General features: G+C 42.8%; 1 protein-coding gene across 5 annotated transcripts in view; it reads left to right on the top strand.

Annotated features, from left to right (window-relative positions):
• Positions 1-19,863, top strand: part of LOC106571557 (1-phosphatidylinositol 4,5-bisphosphate phosphodiesterase beta-4) — a 131,946-nt gene that overhangs the window by 41,616 nt on the left and 70,467 nt on the right. For all 5 annotated transcript variants that reach the window (XR_006759203.1, XM_014144727.2, XM_014144720.2 and 2 more), the window contains exon 3: positions 1,045-1,120. The gene's annotated coding sequence lies outside the window, so the exon portion shown is untranslated. The remainder of the gene's footprint in view (positions 1-1,044; positions 1,121-19,863) is intronic.

The raw sequence follows: 19,863 nt of genomic DNA, 5'->3' as shown, positions 1-19,863 counted from the left end.
CAGCACACTTCTTCTGTATGTTGTAAAAGCGTTACATGGTCGCTGGCCATATCATTGCATAGTGCAGAAAATACACGACAGGGGCCTTGCTTTAACAAAGTTAACCATTTTCACTGTATTGTCCAAAACTACTTTCAAGCTGTCAGGCATTCCCTTGGCAGCAAGAGCCTCTCGGTGGATGCTGCAGTGTACCCAAGTAGCGTCGGGAACAACTGCTTGCACACGTTACCACTCCATTATGTCTCCCTGTCATGGCTTTAGCACCATCAGTACAGATACCAACATGAGCAGCAGCTACGTTTGGCTACATACGGACCGTTAGCGGAATTCCCGTGAGAGAGTAACAGTTAATGTGATTGGATGTTAATTATTTGACATTGTGTTGTTATTTCGCTGAACACTAGATGGTTGAATTAAAATTTTGCCAGTGAAACAAGGCAATTTTATTATATAAAAAATAAATGTTAATCACTTTTTTATTTGGCGTAACACCAACGGCATTGCGCGTACCTCTGGGGCTAGGGTTTGTTATGGAAGGTTTGGGAATCGGTTCCTTTTTTTGGGTTGTAAAATGTATTGGCTCTTTTCTGGATTTTGATCATTTGTGGGTATCGTCCTAATTCTGCTTTCTCTCTCTCTGTCTCTCTCTTTCTCCCCATCCCCCCTCTCTCTCTCCCTCTGCTAATCGGCAGATGTAGCACCAGTTTTGTGATTTTCCAGCTCATTTCCAGCAGCCATTCTTGGTTAGGGAACATGCATTACCTAACAGCTTGTTATTAAAAGTTTATTTTGCAGAAAGGCAGAGGGAGAGGTATGATGAATGTTCAAATGCATTGATGAGTATTTGAGGATGTGCGAACTAAATGTCAACGCAGTGTTTTTTCCTGGAGGCATTAGAGCCGTCCTCAATAATCACACGTTATTACTGTAAATAATAGCAGAATGTCTCTATCTTGTGAGTGGGAGAACATTCAGAAAATATAGCTATTTTCCTCTCTCTCTCTCTCTCTAACTCTCTCTCTCTCTCGCTCTCGCTCTGTACAGAACGTGGTCCAGTGCTGTCCTCAGCTCTCCAGTGTGCTGCCCCCCTCTTCCCAGTTCACTGCCCTCTGTCTGTCTGGTAAGAACTATACTATACCTTACTATATATACACACTATGTTACTACTCTACTTGATCATACTATTTTACACTATTTTACTACTACAGCTGTACTTGGGATGCGACAAATGGACAATTGTAATTAACGTTTAAACAGCTATTTTTTTTAAAAATAGTTAAACGATAACAAAAATCATAAAATTTACAATGCAGAATAATGGTCCTATTATGTGTGTAGGACCAGGCAATTAAGTTCTATCTACTGCAACCCTTTACAGACAGAACGCAGCTACAGTAACATGTCGATAGCGACAATTGATACCTTTTCAGACAATTTAAAAAAAAAAGTGCTGCATCAGGTCTGTACCTTTTCAGACAGCAGAATTCTGCTCCGGCGTAAAATGTTCTGTATTTGTTCTCTGACAACAATAAATGTAGCTGATTGACGTGCTGCTGTGTTGTTTTTTTATGGTATTGCTACTAAATGTCTTGGTATGTCACGGCATTTAACAAACTTTAAAGTACTTTTTTTTAGGAGAGAGTGGTCTGCCTGCGCGCAGCAGCTCAAAATGATTAGATTGACATTTCTGGTTGCTTAGTGATGGATTTTAGTCCCGCTTCATAAGTGGCGTTCCTTTACAGACAAGTAAAATGGCCGTTCATATCACCAGAGAAGGTTTTGTGTCGGAATTTAAAAAAAACGTAGTATAGCCTACCCTAACAGACAGACAAACAAACATACCATAGCCAAGGCGCTTTCAAGGGGCCACATTCCATTTTGTCTGAAAAGCGAAATACATACAGGCTGCCAGTAGTCTACTGTAATTTCATGAGGCAAAAATTATGTAACGAGTGCGCTGAGAGTCGGGAAGCAAGTTCAGGGAGTGAGTGTTTTAATAAATAAAAGAAACAATGAACACGAAACACAAACAACGCACTGACATGAAACAGAGTCAATAACACCTGAGATAGAACCAAGGGGAGTGACAGATATAGGGAAGGTAATCAAGGAGGTGATGGAGTCCAGGTGAGAGTCATGAGGCGCTGGTGCGCTTGACTATGGTGACAGGTGTGCGAGATAATCTGCAGCCTGATGACCTAGAGGCCGGAGAGGCAGTATACGTGACAAATGAAGAGTAGGCTACCCCCTGCTCGCAAGACTGAAGACATCGGTGCCATGAATAGGCTAGGATATTCTTTATTTATTAATAAAAAAAATACATTTTACCCCCTTTTTCTCCCCAATTTTGTGATATCCAATTGTGATCTTGTCTCATCGCTGCAACGCCCCAACGGGAGAGGCAAATGTCGAGTTTTGCATCCTCCGAAAGGTCGACCCGCAAGCCACGTCTCCAAGCCTCTTAACACCCACTCGCTTCACCCAGAAGCACCAATGTGTCGGAGAGGAAAACGCCTATGGGAGTAGATGGCTGCTTTTACAGACCACTAGTCTGCTGGGTACATACAGTTGATGTCGGAAGTTTACATACACTTAGGTTGGAGTCATTAAAACTCGTTTTTCAACCACTCCACAAATTTCTTGTTAACAAACTATAGTTTTGGCAAGTCACTTTTCCAACAATTGTTTATAGACAGATTATTTCACTTATAATTCACTGTATCACAATTCCAGTGGGTCAGAAGTTTACATACACTAAGTTGACTGTGCATTTAAACAGCTTGGAAAATTCCAGAAAAGGATGTCATGGCTTTAGAAGCTTCTGATAGGCTAATTGACATGATTTGAGTCAATTGGAGGTGTACCTGTGGATGTATTTCAAGGCCTACCTTCAAACTCAGAAATGTCTTCTGGTCTGATGAAACAAAAATAGAACTGCCATAATGACCATCATTATGTTTAGAGGAAAAAGGGGGAGGCTTGCAAGCCCGAAGAACACCATCCCAACCGTGAAGCACGGGGCTGGCATCATCATGTTGTGGGGGTGCTTTGCTGCAGGAGGGACTGGTGCACTTCACAAAATAGATGACATCATGAGGATGGAAAATTATGTGGATATATTGAAGCATCATCTCAAGACATCAGTCAGGGAGTTAAAGCTTGGTCGCAAATGGGTCTTCCAAATGGACAGTGACCACAAGCATACTTCCAAATGTGTGGCAAAATGGCTTAAGAACAACAAAGTCAAGGTATTGGAGTGGCCATCACAAAGCCCTGACCTCAATCCTATAGAACATTTGTGGGCAGAACTGAAAAAGCGTGTGCAAGCAAGGAGGCTTACAAACCTGACTCAGTTACACCAGCTCTGTCAGGAGGAATGGGACAAAATTCACCCAACTTATTGTGGGAAGCTTGTGGAAGGCTACCCAAAAAGTTTGACCCAAGTTAAACAATTTAAAGGCAATGCTACAAAATACAAATTAAGTGTATGTAAACTTCTGACCCACTGGGAATGTGATGAAAGAAATAAAAGCTGCAATAAATCGTTCTCTCTACTATTATTCTGACATTTCACATTCTTAAAATAAAGTGGTGATCCTAACTGACCTAAGACAGGGAATATTTACTAGGATTAAATGTCAGGAATTGTGAAAAACTGAGTTCCAATGAATTTGGCTAAGGTGTATGTAAACTTCCGACTTCAACTGTATATCGCTGGTGTGTGTGTGTGTGTGTAGAAACCCCCCAGCGAGCCAGGGTCTCTATAAATGCTCTGGGATCCCAGTCGGCCTGAACACTGCTACCAGGAGGCTGACGCAGTGTGTGTGTGTTTGACGGACGCAGCCAATCAGTCCCCCCCGGGTGTATACAATGGGGACCAGTGGTGTCAGAGAGGAGCAACATCTGTGGATGAGACTTTTTTGGCAAGAAAGGGCTTCTCTCTCCCTCTTCTCTCTATCTCTCCCTTTCTATTTCATTGCCATTTCTCGTTCTCTCCCGCAGTATTTCTACCTCTTGATATTATCTCTCTGAACAACATTGTACTATTAAAGGGTTCTCATTCAGACTCTTCGTTGATTGTTTGCTGAAGTGGAGCTCACATTTTGTCTTAACATGTAGAACACATTTGTCCTTCCTTTTAGTTGTTGTCAAATACAGTGTGGGAACTGGCGAACAGTACCACAGTAGCACTAGGCAGTCATTAGCCATTAGTCATTAGGATTAGATGCTGATATTAATGGCGTTTTAAATTCCACTCACAGTTGGCTCTAGTGGATCTGACAGAAACCACTCCAAACAGTAATGAATGGGGATAACATTACATGACCTTTTGAATAACAATCTAAAGTATCACTAGGTCAGGGGTTCCCAAACCTGTTTGGCCTCCGACCCCCTATTGGGAAGTTCAGAAGATCATCAGGCAATAATTTTGTATGATCTTCTGTGTAGAAAAGAACATCATCATTGATGATGATCTTTTCCCCCCAGTCTGATTTAGTCCCTGGTCTTGTCCACTCGGTTCTAACGGCTTGTGGGCATAATAGAGGAAAGCGGTATGTACAGTTGAAGTCGGAAGTTTACATACACCGTAGTCAAATACATTTAAACTCAATTTTTCACAATTCCTGACATTTAATCCAAGTAAATATTCCCTGTTTTAGGTCAGTTAGGATCACCACTTTATTTAAAAAATGTGAAATGTCAGAATAATAGTAGAGAGAACAATTTATTTCAGCTTTTATTTCTTTCATCACATTCCCAGTGGGTCAGAAGTTTACATACACACTCAATTAGTATTTGGTAGCATTGCCTTTAAATTGTTTAACTTGGGTCATTAATTTCAGGTAGCCTTCCACAAGCTTCCCACAATAAGTTGGGTGAATTTTGTCCCATTCCTCCTGACAGAGCTGGTGCAACTGAGTCAGGTTTGTAGGCCCCCTTGCTTGCACACGCTTTTTCAGTTCTGCCCACAAATTTTCTATAGGATTGAGGTCAGGGCTTTGTGATGGCCACTCCAATACCTTGACTTTGTTGTCCTTAAGACATTTTGCCACAACTTTGGAAGTATTCTTGGGTTTATTGTCCATTTGGAAGACCCATTTGCGACCAAGCTTCAACTTCCTGACTGATGTCTTGAGATGTTTCTTCAATATATCCACATAATTTTCCTCCCTCATGATGCCATCTATTTTGCGAAGTCCACCAGTCCCTCCTGCAGCAAAGCACCCCCACAACATGATGCTGCCACCCCCGTGTTTCACGGTTGGGATGGTGTTCTTCGGCTTGCAAGCCTCCCCCTTTTTCCTCCAAACATGACAATGGTCATTATGGCCAAACAGTTCTATTTTTGTTTCATCAGACCAGAGGACATTTCTCCAAAAAGTATGACTTTGTCCCTATGTGCAATTGCAAACCGTAGTCTGGATTTTTTTATGCCGGTTTTAGAGCAGTGGCTTCTTCCTTGCTGAGCGGCCTTTCAGGTTATGTCGATATAGGACTCGTTTTACTGTGGATTTTGATACTTTTGTACCTGTTTCCTCCAGCATCTTCACAAGGTCCTTTGCTGTTGTTCTAGGATTGATTTGCACTTTTCGCACCAAATTACATTCATTTCTAGGAGACAGAACTCGTCTCCTTCCTGAGCGGTGTGACGGCTGCGTGGTCCCATGGTGTTTATTAGAGGTCGACCGATTAATCGGAATGGCCGATTTTAATTAGGGCCAATTTCAAGTTTTCATAACAATCGGTAATTGGTATTTTTGGCCACCGATTTACCAAATATTTTTTTTATTTATGAAAAAAATAATAATTAACACCTTTATTTAACTAGGCAAGTCATATTAAGAACACATTCTTATTTTCAATGACGGCCTAGGAACGGGGGTTAACTGCCTTGTTCAGGGGGGATTCGGGGATTCGTTTTTGCAACCTTCTGGTTACTAGTTTAACGCTCTAACCACCTGCCTTACATTGCACTCCACGAGGAGCCTGCATGGCAGGCTGACTACCTGATACGCGAGGGCAGCAAGAAGCCAAGGTAAGTTGCTAGCTAGCATTAAACTTTTCTTGTAAAAAACTATCAATCTTAACATAATCACTAGTTAACTACACATGGTTGATGATTTTACTAGTTTATCTAACGTGTCCTGCGTTGCATATAATCGATGCGGTGCCTGTTAATTTCTCATCGAATCACAGCCTACTTCGACAAACGGGTGATGATTTAACAAGCGCATTTGCGAAAAAAGCACTGTCGTTGCACCAATGTACCAAACCATAAACATCAATGCCTTTCTTTAAAATCAATACACAAGTATATATTTTTAAACCTGCATATTTAGTTAATATTGCCTGCTAACATGAAATTGTGTCACTGCACTTGCGTTCATTGCATGGCTCGTTGCGACCTAATTTGCCAGAATTATACGTAATTATGACATACCATTGAAGGTTGTGCAATGTAACAGGAATATTTAGACTTAGGGATGCCACCCGTTAGATAAAATACAGACCGGTTCTGTATTTCACTGAAAGAAAAAAAAAAAAACGTTTTGTTTTCGAGATGATAGTTTCCAGATTCGACCATACTAATGACCTAAGGCTCGTATTTCTGTGTGTTTATTATAATTAAGTCTATGATTTGATAGAGCAGTCTGACTGAGCGGTGGTAGGCACCAGCAGGCTTCTAAGCATTCATTCAAACAGCACTTTCGTGCGTTTTGCCAGCAGCTCTTCCCAATGCATTGCGCTGTTTATGACTTAAAGCCTGTCAACTCCCAATATTAGGCTGGTGTTACCGATGTGACATGGCTAGCTAGTTAGCGGGGTGCGCGCTAATATCGTTTCAAACGTCACTCGCTCTGAGACTTGGAGTAGTTGTTCCCCTTGCTCTGCATGGGTACGCTGCTTCGAGGGTGGCTGTTGTCGATGTGTTCCTGGTTCGAGCCCAGGTAGGAGCGAGGAGAGGGACGGAAACTATACTGTTACACTGGCAATACTAAAGTGCCTATAAGAACATCCAATAGTCAAAGGTATATGAAATACATATCGTATAGAGAGAAATAGTCCTATAATAACTACAACCTAAAACTTCTTACCTGGGAATATTGAAGACTCATGTTAAAAGGAACCGCCAGCTTTCATATGTTCCCATGTTCTGAGCAAGGCACTTAAACGTTAGCTTTCTTACATGGCACATATTGCACTTTTACTTTCTTCTCCAACACTTTGTTTTTGCATTATTTAAACCAAATTGAACATGTTTCATTATTTATTTGAGGCTAAATAGATTTTATTTATGTATTATATTAATTTAAAATAAGTGTTCATTCAGTATTGTTGTAATTGTCATTATTACAAATAAATAAATAAAAATGGCCGATTTAATCGGTAGCGGCTTTTTTTGGGGTCCTCCAATAATCGGTATCGGCGTTGAAAAATCATAATCGGTCGACCTCTAGTGTTTATACTTGCGTACTATTGTTTGTACAGATGAACGTGGTACCTTCAGGCATTTGGAAATTGCTCCCAAGGATGAACCAGACTTGTGGAGGTCCAAAAAAAAAAAACTGATGTCTTGGCTGATTTTCTTTTGATTTTCCCATGATGTCAAGCAAAGAGGCACTGAGTTTGAAGGTAGGCCTTGAAATACATCCATAGGTACACCTCCAATTGACTCAAATGATGTCAATTAGCCTATCAGAAGCTTCTAAAGCCGTGACATCATTTTCTGGAATTTTCCAAGCTTTTTAAAGGCACAGTCAACTTAGTGAATGTGATCTTCTGACCCACTGGAATTGTGATTCAGTGAATTATAAGTGAAATAATCTGTCTGTAAAGAATTGTTGGAAAAGTGACTTGTGTCATGCACAAAGTAGATGTCCTAACTGACTTGCCAGAACTATAGTTTGTTAACAAGAAATTTGTGGAGTGGTTGAAAAATGAGTTTTATTGACTCCGACCTAAGTGTATGTAAACTTCTGACTTCAAATGTACATACGTTTTCCTGAGAGTCTTATCTCTCAGTGATCCGGTGATAATATTTTATAGCTTAAACCATTCAAAAGATAGAGCCACATTTTTGTAGGAAGAAAACAGAAACCGCTTTGTTAATTACAACCGCATCTAGTGGCTACTGGAGAATACTGACGTAACCCCGGTTTTATGAACCAAGCGCATATGTTCTCTCGCGACTCCATTTTCAAATCAGGCGACCCCACATGGGGTCACGACCCCTAGTTTGTGAAACCCTACACTTGGTTATCTGCCTAGAAATCTGGGAACTGGGAAGTAAACTACCATTTAACCCCTGCCCCCTCTCCACTTTCCTCACCTCTTTCTTTCTTTCTTTCTTTCTTTCTTTCTTTCTTTCTTTCTTTCTTTCTTTCTTTCTTTCTTTCTTTCTTTCTTTCTTTCTTTCTTTCTTTCTTTCTTTCTTTCTTTCTTTCTTTCTTTCTTTCTTTCTTTCTTTCTTTCTTTCTTTCTTTCTTTCTTTCTTTCTTTCTTTCTCTCTCTCTCTCTCTCTCTCTCTATATGGCCATGTTCTATTTCGGAGGTTGGAAAATATGCTGTATTCTCCTTGCTGCCTTTTCATAAGGGCAGGAGGGCACACAAATCCTATTTTATAGGTACTTATTTGGGCAGGGGGAGAATTCAGAGGTTTTGTGGCGCTTTCCCTGGAGCGAGAGGGCTCCCTTTTGTTTCTTTTCCTCTCTTTTCTTTTTCTCTCTCTCTTCTCTCTGGCTGTCTTTCAAACCCACACACTCTCTGAGGGGGTCATGCTGAAACCGGAAGAGATGGGGCAGAGAGGAGGGAGAGGGAAGGGAGAGAGAGAGAGAGAGGAGTAGCTCTCGTTAAGAGCGAGAGAGAGAGAAGGAGTAAGGCTCTTTGAGAGAGAGTGAACGAGAGAGAGGGAGAGAGAAGAAATGGGACAGACCTGCAGCAGGCCGTTACTGCTGTCTGTCTGTCTATTATTAGTCTGTCCAATAACATATTCCACTAATGACTTGTCCAGGGGGCAGCAGGGTAAGTCTATCTAGGGGATAATGAAGTTCTCCTAGGCTGGAATCCAGGCTGGCCCCAGGCTCCACTGTTTCTACTGGGGCTGGGAGGTCATTGGCCCTGTGTGTGTGTGTGTGTGTGTGTGTGTGTGTGTGTGTGTGTGTGTGTGTGTGTGTGTGTGTGTGTGTGTGTGACAGGGTTTCCATTAGGACCAGCAGCATTTTAATTTACCTTACATTTGAGAAATGTACCGGACCCATATGCATTGGGTATGTAACCTGATTAGAGCATCCACCCACGATGCTCAGAATGACAGAAATCACATTAAGATTATGGTCATTCATATTAACAGAAGATGCAAGTTGAGGATGCAAAGATGTCAGGTCCTTTTTTACCTAATTCTGATGCACTTTGAAGATAGAATATCTGTCCACATTTGCTTTTCCTCAGCCAACAAGATGAGTAACGAACAACAAAATCACTAGCCTATGTCAATATACTATACTAGAAAATATAGTAGAAAAGTTAACCTATTCTGTTGGCCAGCTTGTCGAGAAGAAATAGCTTATTCCAGACAGACTCTACGACATTTGTGGGACGAGAGATCCAAAATGAATACAACCAGTATGAATAGGCTACATAAAAAAATTGTTAAAAAGCAATGAGTCTGATAAAACAGATCAGAACGATTAACTTAAAATGTTGATGAACTATTATTTATTCACATTATAAGCGCAGCAATGCGAAAAAAAGACGGTAGGCTAAGTTCGTTCCATAATGCCATTAGCGGGAGAAAACACTTTTGTCAAAAGCGCAGCGTACATACGGGCGGTTTCATGTGACAGATGAAAATATCCTTTTAGAAATTTTGAAAAAGATGAGATCTAATATGCAACAGCTTGCATGGGTTGCTAATATCAGTGGGATTGTGCCTTTGGCTACTGGACAATGAAAGAAAGTTGATATGGTCAGATTTTTTTTTTCCTAGGCTACTTTGAAGTTTAGACATGCCTCGTGATATGTAGTAAAACGTTCAGCTTTCAAATAATTAAGTATATGTTTTCAAAAATACATACTGATTCCAGCTCATTGCTAAGTGGTGTGTGACGCGCTGAAGAAGCCTGCCTTCTGTTGCTTTATGCATTTGCTGTTTTAAGACGCTGTAGCAGCAGCGCTCACGCTGTCTGACAGATTTTCGCTTGAACGCTCTTTATCTGTATGCTGTACGCGTGTGATAAATAAGATACATAACGAATATACTGTACACACAAATTAACCTACAGACCGATAAACATGACCAGTCAAATGTATTTCCATCGACTGGTACCTCCATCAATTAACAGGCTAAAAATAATTATTTCGCAATGGGATTTTTTTTCTTCCGTCTTTTTTTATATATTTTGTTGGTGCCAAAAGCCAGCTATTACAGGCTTACAGAAACCCTGGTGTGTGTGCCTGGCTGTGTGCATGCGTGCTTATGTTGTGTGGGATTTTGACCATGTTTGGGCAGGCCTAGTTGATGAGAACCAAGAGCTGTGTGTGTGTGTAGGGGCGTTAGCTGAACTCTAGCCCTCCTAACCACACAAGCGTACACACACACACAGGTAGAATTCGTCTAGAACGGAGGAGTAAACTATATATACAGAAGTATGTAGACACCCCTTCAAATTAGTGGATTTGGCTATTTCAGCCACACCTGTTGCTGACAGGTGTATAAAACCGCGCACACCGCCATGCAATCTCCATAGACAAACATTGGTCTTACTGAAGAGCTCAATGACTTTCAACGTGGCACCGTCATAGGATGCCACCCTTCCAACAAGTCAGCTCGTCAAAATTTCTGCCCGGCTAGAGCTGCCCCGGTCGACTGTAAGTGCTGTTATTGTGAAGTGGAAACGTCTAGGAGCAACAACAGCTCAGCTGCGAAGTGGTAGGCTACACAAGCTCACAGAATGGGACCGCAGAGTGCTTAAGCAAGTATCACATAAAAATCGGCTGTCTTCGGTTGCATCACTCACTACCGAGTTCCAAACTGCCTCTAGATGCAAGGTCGGCGCAATAACTGTTCGTCGGTAGCTTCATGAAATGGGTTTCCATGGCGGAGCAGCCCCACACAAGCCTAAAATCACCATGTGCAATGCCAAGTGTTGGCTGGAGTGGTGTAAAGCTTCCCAATCTGGTAGTCCAATGGACTAATCTGGGTTTGGCGGATGCCAGGAGAACACTACCTAGTACCAACTGTAAAGTTTGGTGGAGGAGGAATATTGGTCTGGGGCTATTTTTCATGGTTTGGGCTAGGCCCCTTAGTTTCAGTAAAGGTAAATCTTAACGCTACAGCATACAATGACATTCTAGATGATTCCATGCTTCCAACTTTTTGGCATCAGTTTGGGGAAAGCCCTTCCTTGTTTCAGCATGACAATGCCCCTGTGCACAAAGCGAGGTCCATAAAGAAATGGTTTGTCGAGATCGGTGTGAAAGAACTTGACTCTCCTGCACAGAGCCCTGACCTCAACCCCATCGAACACCTTTGGGATGAATTGGAATGCCGACAGCGAGCCAGGCTTAATCGCCCGACCTCACTAATGCTCTTGTGGCTGAATGGATGTAAGTCCCCTCAGCAATGTTCCAACCACTAGTGGAAAGCCTTCCCAGAAGAGCGGAGGCTGTTATAGCAGCAGGGGGCAACACCATATTAATGCCCATGATTTTGGAATGAGATGGTTGACTGGTGTCCACATACTTTTGGCCATGTAGTGTATTTGATAGCTCAGAATAATGTAAAAGTTGCATTGTGAGAAAGAAGCATTATACCTTTAACAACATTTTATCAATAGGCCAACTATGTATATGTAAAGTTGTGTAGGTTAATTTGTGTGTACAGTATATTCGTTATGTATCTCATTTATCACACGCGTACAGCATACATGATGCTTCCCAATGTCCCTCCATATATGAAGGCCACTAGGGACTTAAGCTCCTGTGTAGAAAAGAACATGATCATTGATGATGATCTTTTCCCCTCAGTCTGGTTTAGTGCCTGGTCTTGTCCACTCGGTTCTAATGAGTCCTTATTTACCCTAGCTGTGTCTGGGCTGTCAGGCACCATGTACATGAAGGAGAGGTTGACGAGGTCGGTCCCGCTACAGACGTAGATGACACATCCCTCCAGCTCTTCCTCTTTCTTCCCCGCTGCCTCGAACGAAGACAGCATCTTAGGGTCCTAGAGAGAGGGGGAAGGGAGAGAGAGATACAGTTGAAGTCGGAAGTTTACATACACCTTAGTCAAATAAATTTAAACTCAATTTTTCACAATTCCTGACATTTAATCCTAGTAAATATTCCCTGTCTTAGGTCAGTTAGGATCACCACTTTATTTTAAGAATGTGAAATGTCAGAATAATAGTAGAGTGATTTATTTCAGCTTTTATTTCTTTCATCACATTCCCAGTGGGTCAGAAGTTTACATGCACTCAATTAGTATTTGATAGCATTGCCTTTAAATTGGTTAACTTGGGTCAAACATTTTGGGTAACCTTCCACAAGCTTCCCACAATAAGTTGGGTGAATTTTGTCCCATTCCTCCTGACAGAGCTGGTGTAACAGAGTCAGGTTTGTTTCCTCCTTGCTCGCACATGCTTTTTCAGTTCTGCCCACAAATGTTCTATAGGATTGAGGTTAGGGCTTTGTGATGGCCACTCCAATACCTTGACTTTGTTGTCCTTAAGCCATTTTGCCACAACTTTGGAAGTATGCTTGAGGTCATTGTCCATCTGGAAGACCCATTTGCGACCAAGCTTCAACTTCCTGACTGATGTTACTTCAATATATCCACATAATTTTCCTCCTCATGATGCCATCTATTTTCTGCAGCAAAGCACCCCCACAACATGATGCTGCCACCCCCGTGCTTCACGGTTGGGATGGTGTTCTTTGGCTTGCAAGCCTCCCCCTTTTTCCTCCAAACATAACGATGGTCATTATGGCCAAACAGTTCTATTTTTGTTTCATCAGACCAGAGGACATTTCTCCAAAAAGTACGATCTTTGTCCCCTATTGCAGTTGGAAACCATAGTCTGGCTTTTTTATGGTGGTTTTGGAGCAGTGGCTTCTTCCTTGCTGAGCGGCCTTTCAGGTTATGTCGATATAGGACTCGTTTTACTGTGGATGTAGATACTTTTGTACCTGTTTCCTCCAGCATCTTCACAAGGTCCTTTGCTATTGTTCTGGGATTGATTTGCACTTTTCGAACCAAATTACATTCATCTCTAGGAGACAGAACGCGTCTCCTTCCTGAGCGGTGTGACGGCTGCGTGGTCCCATGGTGTTTATACTTGCGTACTATTGTTTGTACAGATGATACCTTCAGGCATTTGGAAATTGCTCCCAAGGATGAACCAGACTTGTGGAGGTCTACAATTTTTTTTCTGAGGTCTTGGCTGATTTCTTTTCATTTTCCCATGATGTCAAGCAAAGAGGCACTGAGTTTGAAGGTAGGCCTTGAAATACATACACAGGTACACCTCCAATTGACGTCAATTAGCCTATCAGAAGCTTCTAACGCCATGACATCATTTTCTGGAATTTTCCAAACTGTTGAAAGGCACAGTCAACTTAGTGTATGTAAACTTCTGACCCACTTGAATTGTGATACAGTGAATTAAGTGAAATGGTCTGTTGTTGGAAAAATTACTTGTGTCATGCACAAAGTAGATGTCCTAACCAACTTGCCAAAACTATAGTTTGTTAACAAGAAATTTGTGGAGTGGTTGAAAAATGAGTTTTAATGACTCCAACCAAAGTGTATGTAAACTTCCGACTTCAACTGTATGTGTTATCTTTCAGGGACGGGGTCATAATATTTTGTAGCTTAAACGGTTCAAAAGATAGAGCCACATCTGTAGGAAGAAAACAGAAACCACTCTGTTTATTACAACTGCATCTAGCGGCTAACGGAGGTTACTGACATAACCCCGGTTCTATGAACCCAGCACAATTTTATTTATTTTATTTCAGAGTTTCTCTCGCGACCCCATTTTCAAATCAGGCGACTCCTAGTTTGGGAAACGTTGTGTTAGATTGACCTCTCTCTCTCCGTCCTTCCCTCCTTTTCTCTCTCATTATGCAAAGGGAACTCCCTGTACTTCAGCTCTGTAAATACCACACACACACACACACACACACACACACACACACACACACACACACACACACACACACACACACTGCTGCAGACTTCCCCCAGGCTATCAGCATATAAGAACACTCCCATCTCCTCCCCCTCCTTCCTCCACTATCTAAGAGGCCTCTGTTTGTTGGAGGTGGAGCTTTAGCATGCAGACTCAAATGCATGACTGTACTGGAGCACTTAGAAGTGCACACACACGCACCACACGCTGTACTGTACATCATTTGGTGGAGGGTAGTGTATAAGGGGGAGCCCCATCCATTAGGTGATGTGTTAAGTCCTTTGTTTAACTCCGTTTTGCTGGGCTGAAAACGAACTGCTATATTTAGAACTCAAAGAGAGATAAAGAGAGAGAGGGCGGAGGGAGGGAGGGAGGGAGCAAGCGAGAGAGGGATGTGAAGGTAATGTTCGCTATTTTTACGAGTTCATCTGCTTCCTTTGTCTCTTGAGTCTACTGGCAGATAGCCTTTTATCTGTGTGTGTGTGTGTGTGTGTGTGTGTGTGTGTGTGTGTGTGTGTGTGTGTGTGTGTGTGTGTGTGTGTGTGTGTGTGTGTGTGTGTGTGTGTGTGTGTGTGTGTGTGTGTCAGCAGCAGTATGGCCACGATGGTCAGCGTGTGACGGAAAGACAGCAAGTTTCCGTCACAAAATGATCGAATCAAACCGCAAGATACTTGGCCATATAAAGAAAGGTTGAAAGGCTAATCCCAAGTAGCGATACTTTTTTGTGTTGCTCCTGTGGTTTCTAAATGTAATTCCTTTCCTATGGGCCTGTGTTTCCTCTCTAGGTGGAATGGGCTTTGTGTAAAGTGTCTCATATTAGCTCTGTATCACAGTCCTATTAAGAGCTCTCCTTTCTCCAGTCCCCCTTACTGTAAGCCGGAGCCCTCAGGGACACAGAGAGAGAGAGAGAGAGACGGAGGTATCAGAGAAACCTCAGATGACACACACTGAGGAGAGGAGCTGAAATGTGGAGTAATTGATGTGAGCTCAGAGGGATGAATTTTCACAGCTCACCTCTTCCTCCTCCTAGTCCTCTGCTCCTCTTCTCTCCTTCGCTCCCTCACCTCCCGTCTCTTTTGTTTGACTCGATAAGCATCAAATGTAGGCCTATCATAGCTCATCTGAGCCGGTTTCTCTCCATTTGCCACATGGACCTTAGATCACCCAGACATTGACTTAAGTGAAGTTGAGTGTTTTCCACATAATGGTGAAGGTTAGGATTATGATCCCTAGATCTGTGCCTAGGTGTCTTACAGTATCAAAACAGGTTGGATTGATCTCAATAACGTGAAGCTGCACTAGGTAAACACACACGGACGCACGCACACACTCACGGTGCACACTGGATCTTGTGTGTTTGCTCTTAACTGGATTTAACATACAGAACGCACGCATGCATACGCAAACACACCATTGATTTTAGGGTTATTTCAATCATGTGCCATGGGAGCCATAAAACGAGTGTATCCCTCTGCAGGCCTCTCTCTTCCTGCTGAATGAATGGCTACTTACCGTCTTGGTAAACATGGGCATGTTATGGTGTGATGTTGCCTGATTACCAAGGGAATCATTAACCTGAACCGTAATGTGATTCGGTCTGATCTCATTTATTATTATGTCATTTCACATACTGTATCCGGTGCCCACTTAATCTGTCATATCCTTGTTTTTCTAATATCTTCTCTATATCACATGCATTATGCTTTTAGAATAGAAAGATTATTTAGTTTTTTGATAGGAACAGATACAGTGAAAATACTAGCATAATGAATTATAAAGAGTGACTTATAAAGACTGAATTATAAAGAGGGACTTATAAAGACTGAATTATAAAGAGCTTGCACTAAACATTGACAGGCGTTTGTTGAAGATTGACACTTTATAGGCAGCATGTTCTTCAGTGTGTCAAATCAAATCAACGTTTTTAATACATCTTGAAATGTAGAAACAAACCCAATTAACCCAAATAGCACCGTAACAGTTATCCAAATGCAATCCAAGAGCAATCTCACTGGATGAATTTATTCCGAAGACACATACACTGAGTGTACAAAACATTAAGAACACCTGCTCTTTCCAAAACACAGCTTTCACCTGGATTCTCCTGGTCAGTCTATCTCTTATTGATGTCACTTGTTAAATCTACTTCAATCAGTGTAGATTAAAGAAGGATTGTGTATGTGTGCCATTCAGAGGGTGAATGGACAAGACAAAAGATTTAAGTACCTTTGAACGGAGTATGGTAGTCGGTGCCAGGCACACTGGTTTGTGTCAAGAACTGCAATGCTGCTGGGTTTTTCATGCGCAGCATGGGCTAGCATCCCTGTGGAACGCTTTCGACACCTTGTAGAGTCCTTCCTCCTGATGAATTAAGGCTATTCTGAGGGTTTGGGGGGGGGGTCCCCAACTCAATAGTAGGAAGGTGTTCTTAATATTTTGTTCACTCAGTGTATAAAGTGGGTAAAACAATATGTAAACACTCAATCAAATCAACGTTTATTGGTCTCATACACAGTTTTGCAGATGTTATTGCAGGTGCAGCGAAATGCTTATGTTTCTAGCTCCAACAGAGCAGCAATATCTGACAATACAATGACAATACACACATAATCCAAAAGTTTAACAAAATAACAAGAAATGAATACATGTCAGAACGAGCAATATCAGTCTGGAATATAAATATTGACCTTTATATTTTACATTTTAGTCATTTAGCAGGTGCTCTTATCCAGAAAGACTTACAGTAGTGCGTGCATACATTGTCATACTTTTTTCGGACTGGTCCTCCGTGGGAATCGAACCCACAACCCTGGTGTTGCAAGCGTCATACATATAAATGTATCTGAATGGTGTGTACATACAGTATGGACAGTATATGAATAGAAAAGGTGCGTATAGGAAGAGCCATAACTAGAATACAGTAAACACATATAAAGTAATAAAACAGCATGTAAACATTTTGCAAGTGACCAGTGTTCAATGACTATGTACATAAGGCAGAGGTCTCTAATGTTTACGTCTAATGCTCAGGGAGAGTACCGGTGATAGCCCGGCTAGTGACAGTGTCTAATGCTCAGGGTAGAGTACCGGTGATAGCCCGGCTAGTGACAGTGTCTAATGCTCAGGGTAGAGTACCGGTGATAGCCCGGCTAGTGACAGTGTCTAATGCTCAGGGTAGAGTACCGGTGATAGCCCGGCCAGTGACAGTGTCTAATGCTCAGGGTAGAGTACCGGTGATAGCCCGGCTAGTGACAGTGTCTAATTCTCAGGGTAGAGTACCGGTGATAGCCCGGCTAGTGACAGTGTCTAATGCTCAGGGTAGAGTACCGGTGATAGCCCGGCTAGTGACAGTGTCTAATTCTCAGGGTAGAGTACCGGTGATAGCCCGGCTAGTGACAGTGTCTAATGCTCAGGGTAGAGTACCGGTGATAGCCCGGCAAGTGACAGTGTCTAATGCTCAGGGTAGAGTACCGGTGATAGCCCGGCTAGTGACAGTGTCTAATGCTCAGGGTAGAGTACCGGTGATAGCCCGGCTAGTGACAGTGTCTAATGCTCAGGGTAGAGTACCGGTGATAGCCCGGCTAGTGACAGTGTCTAATGCTCAGGGTAGAGTACCGGTGATAGCCCGGCTAGTGACAGTGTCTAATTCTCAGGGTAGAGTACCGGTGATAGCCCGGCTAGTGACAGTGTCTAATGCTCAGGGTAGAGTACCGGTGATAGCCCGGCTAGTGACAGTGTCTAATGCTCAGGGTAGAGTACCGGTGATAGCCCGGCTAGTGACAGTGTCTAATGCTCAGGGTAGAGTACCGGTGATAGCCCGGCTAGTGACAGTGTCTAATGCTCAGGGTAGAGTACCGGTGATAGCCCGGCTAGTGACAGTGTCTAATGCTCAGGGTAGAGTACCGGTGATAGCCCGGCTAGTGACAGTGTCTAATGCTCAGGGTAGAGTACCGGTGATAGCCCTGCTAGTGACAGTGTCTAATGCTCAGGGTAGAGTACCGGTGATAGCCCGGCTAGTGACAGTGTCTAATGCTCAGGGTAGAGTACCGGTGATAGCCCGGCTAGTGACAGTGTCTAATGCTCAGGGTAGAGTACCGGTGATAGCCCGGCTAGTGACAGTGTCTAATGCTCAGGGTAGAGTACCGGTGATAGCCCGGCTAGTGACAGTGTCTAATGCTCAGGGTAGAGTACCGGTGATAGCCCGGCTAGTGACAGTGTCTAATGCTCAGGGTAGAGTACCGGTGATAGCCCTGCTAGTGACAGTGTCTAATGCTCAGGGTAGAGTACCGGTGATAGCCCGGCTAGTGACAGTGTCTAAGGTTCAGGGCAGGGTACTGGGTGGAGGCCGGCTAGTGACAGTGTCTAAGGTTCAGGGCAGGGTACTGGGTGGAGGCCGGCTAGTGATGACTGAAGATGCGGCTTGAAATTCCGTCTGGGCCGGCAGCCTTGTGAAGGTTAACACGCTTGAATTTATTACTCAGTTCGGCCATGGAGATTGGGAGCACACAGTCCTTGTGAGTGGCGGGGGCTTGGTGTTGTTTTCCTCGAAGCGGGTGAAGGTGTTTCGCTTATCCAGGAGTGAGGCGTCGGTGTTCGCGACGTGGCTGGCTTTCCCGTTACAATCCCTGATTGTCTGGAGTCCCTGCCTCATACGTCTCGTGTTGGATCCGTTGAATTGCGACTCCACTTTGTCCCTGTAATTTAATTTGCCTCTTTGATTGCCTTACGGCGGTCATAAGTCCATGTTCCCAGTCAACTTGTCATGGTTAAACGCAGTGTTTCGCGATTTCAATTTTGCGCGATTGCTGCCATTGATCCACGGTTTTTGGTTTGGATAAGTTCTAATCCTCACAGTAGGAACAACATCCTCTATGCAGTTCCTGATGAACCCCGTCACCGAGTCAGTGAGTACGTTTACATGCACACTAATAATTCAATATTAAACTGATTATGGCAATAGGCCGAGTATGCTTATCTTAGGTCATAATCGGAGTAAGCATACTCCGATTAAAACACCTGGATTTCTGACTAATCTTTCAAATTATTAGGACATGTAAACACCTTAATGGGAGTTGCAGCAGTGTATTTGATCGGCGCGTGTGCTAGCACGCGCAGCACGAGCTTCCTTCTCTTGCGCGAGTGAAGCGAGCTTGGGAAAAACTGAAAATATGCATGTTAGAAATACTTTTCGCGTGCAAACTTCATATGTCCAAACTCAGAATCAAATAGGCATCACAAGAATAGCTGGTCGTTGTGGTAGAATGTTTATTTTGATCGGTGATTTTCGGCATTTATCAGAGTCCCATCAGGTATACTGATTTCAGATGTGTCCACGTAAACAGGATTATTAGGGAAATCTTCTTGCAAATGTTTAAATCAAACTATTATATTAAACTGACTACTCACAGTAATCGTGTTATTGTGTGTATGTGACCGTACTCAGTGTATAGGTCAATACTGTTCCTAGAGGCAACCTGAACATTTCCCAGTACTGCATGATCAAAACAGCTTTGAAGCATAGATTCCGATTGGTCAGACCAACATTGAACAGTCCTTACCACGGGTGCTTCCGGCTTAAGTTTCTGCCCTATAGGCGAGGAGGAGTGTGTGTGTGTGTGTGTGTGTTTGTGTGTGTGTGTAAATAGAACACACCTCAATTCTCTCTCTCTCTCTG

The sequence above is a fragment of the Salmo salar genome, chromosome ssa15 (genome assembly GCF_905237065.1).
Source record: "Salmo salar chromosome ssa15, Ssal_v3.1, whole genome shotgun sequence".
NCBI lineage: Eukaryota > Metazoa > Chordata > Actinopteri > Salmoniformes > Salmonidae > Salmo > Salmo salar.
This window is presented reverse-complemented; position numbering and strand designations above follow the sequence as displayed.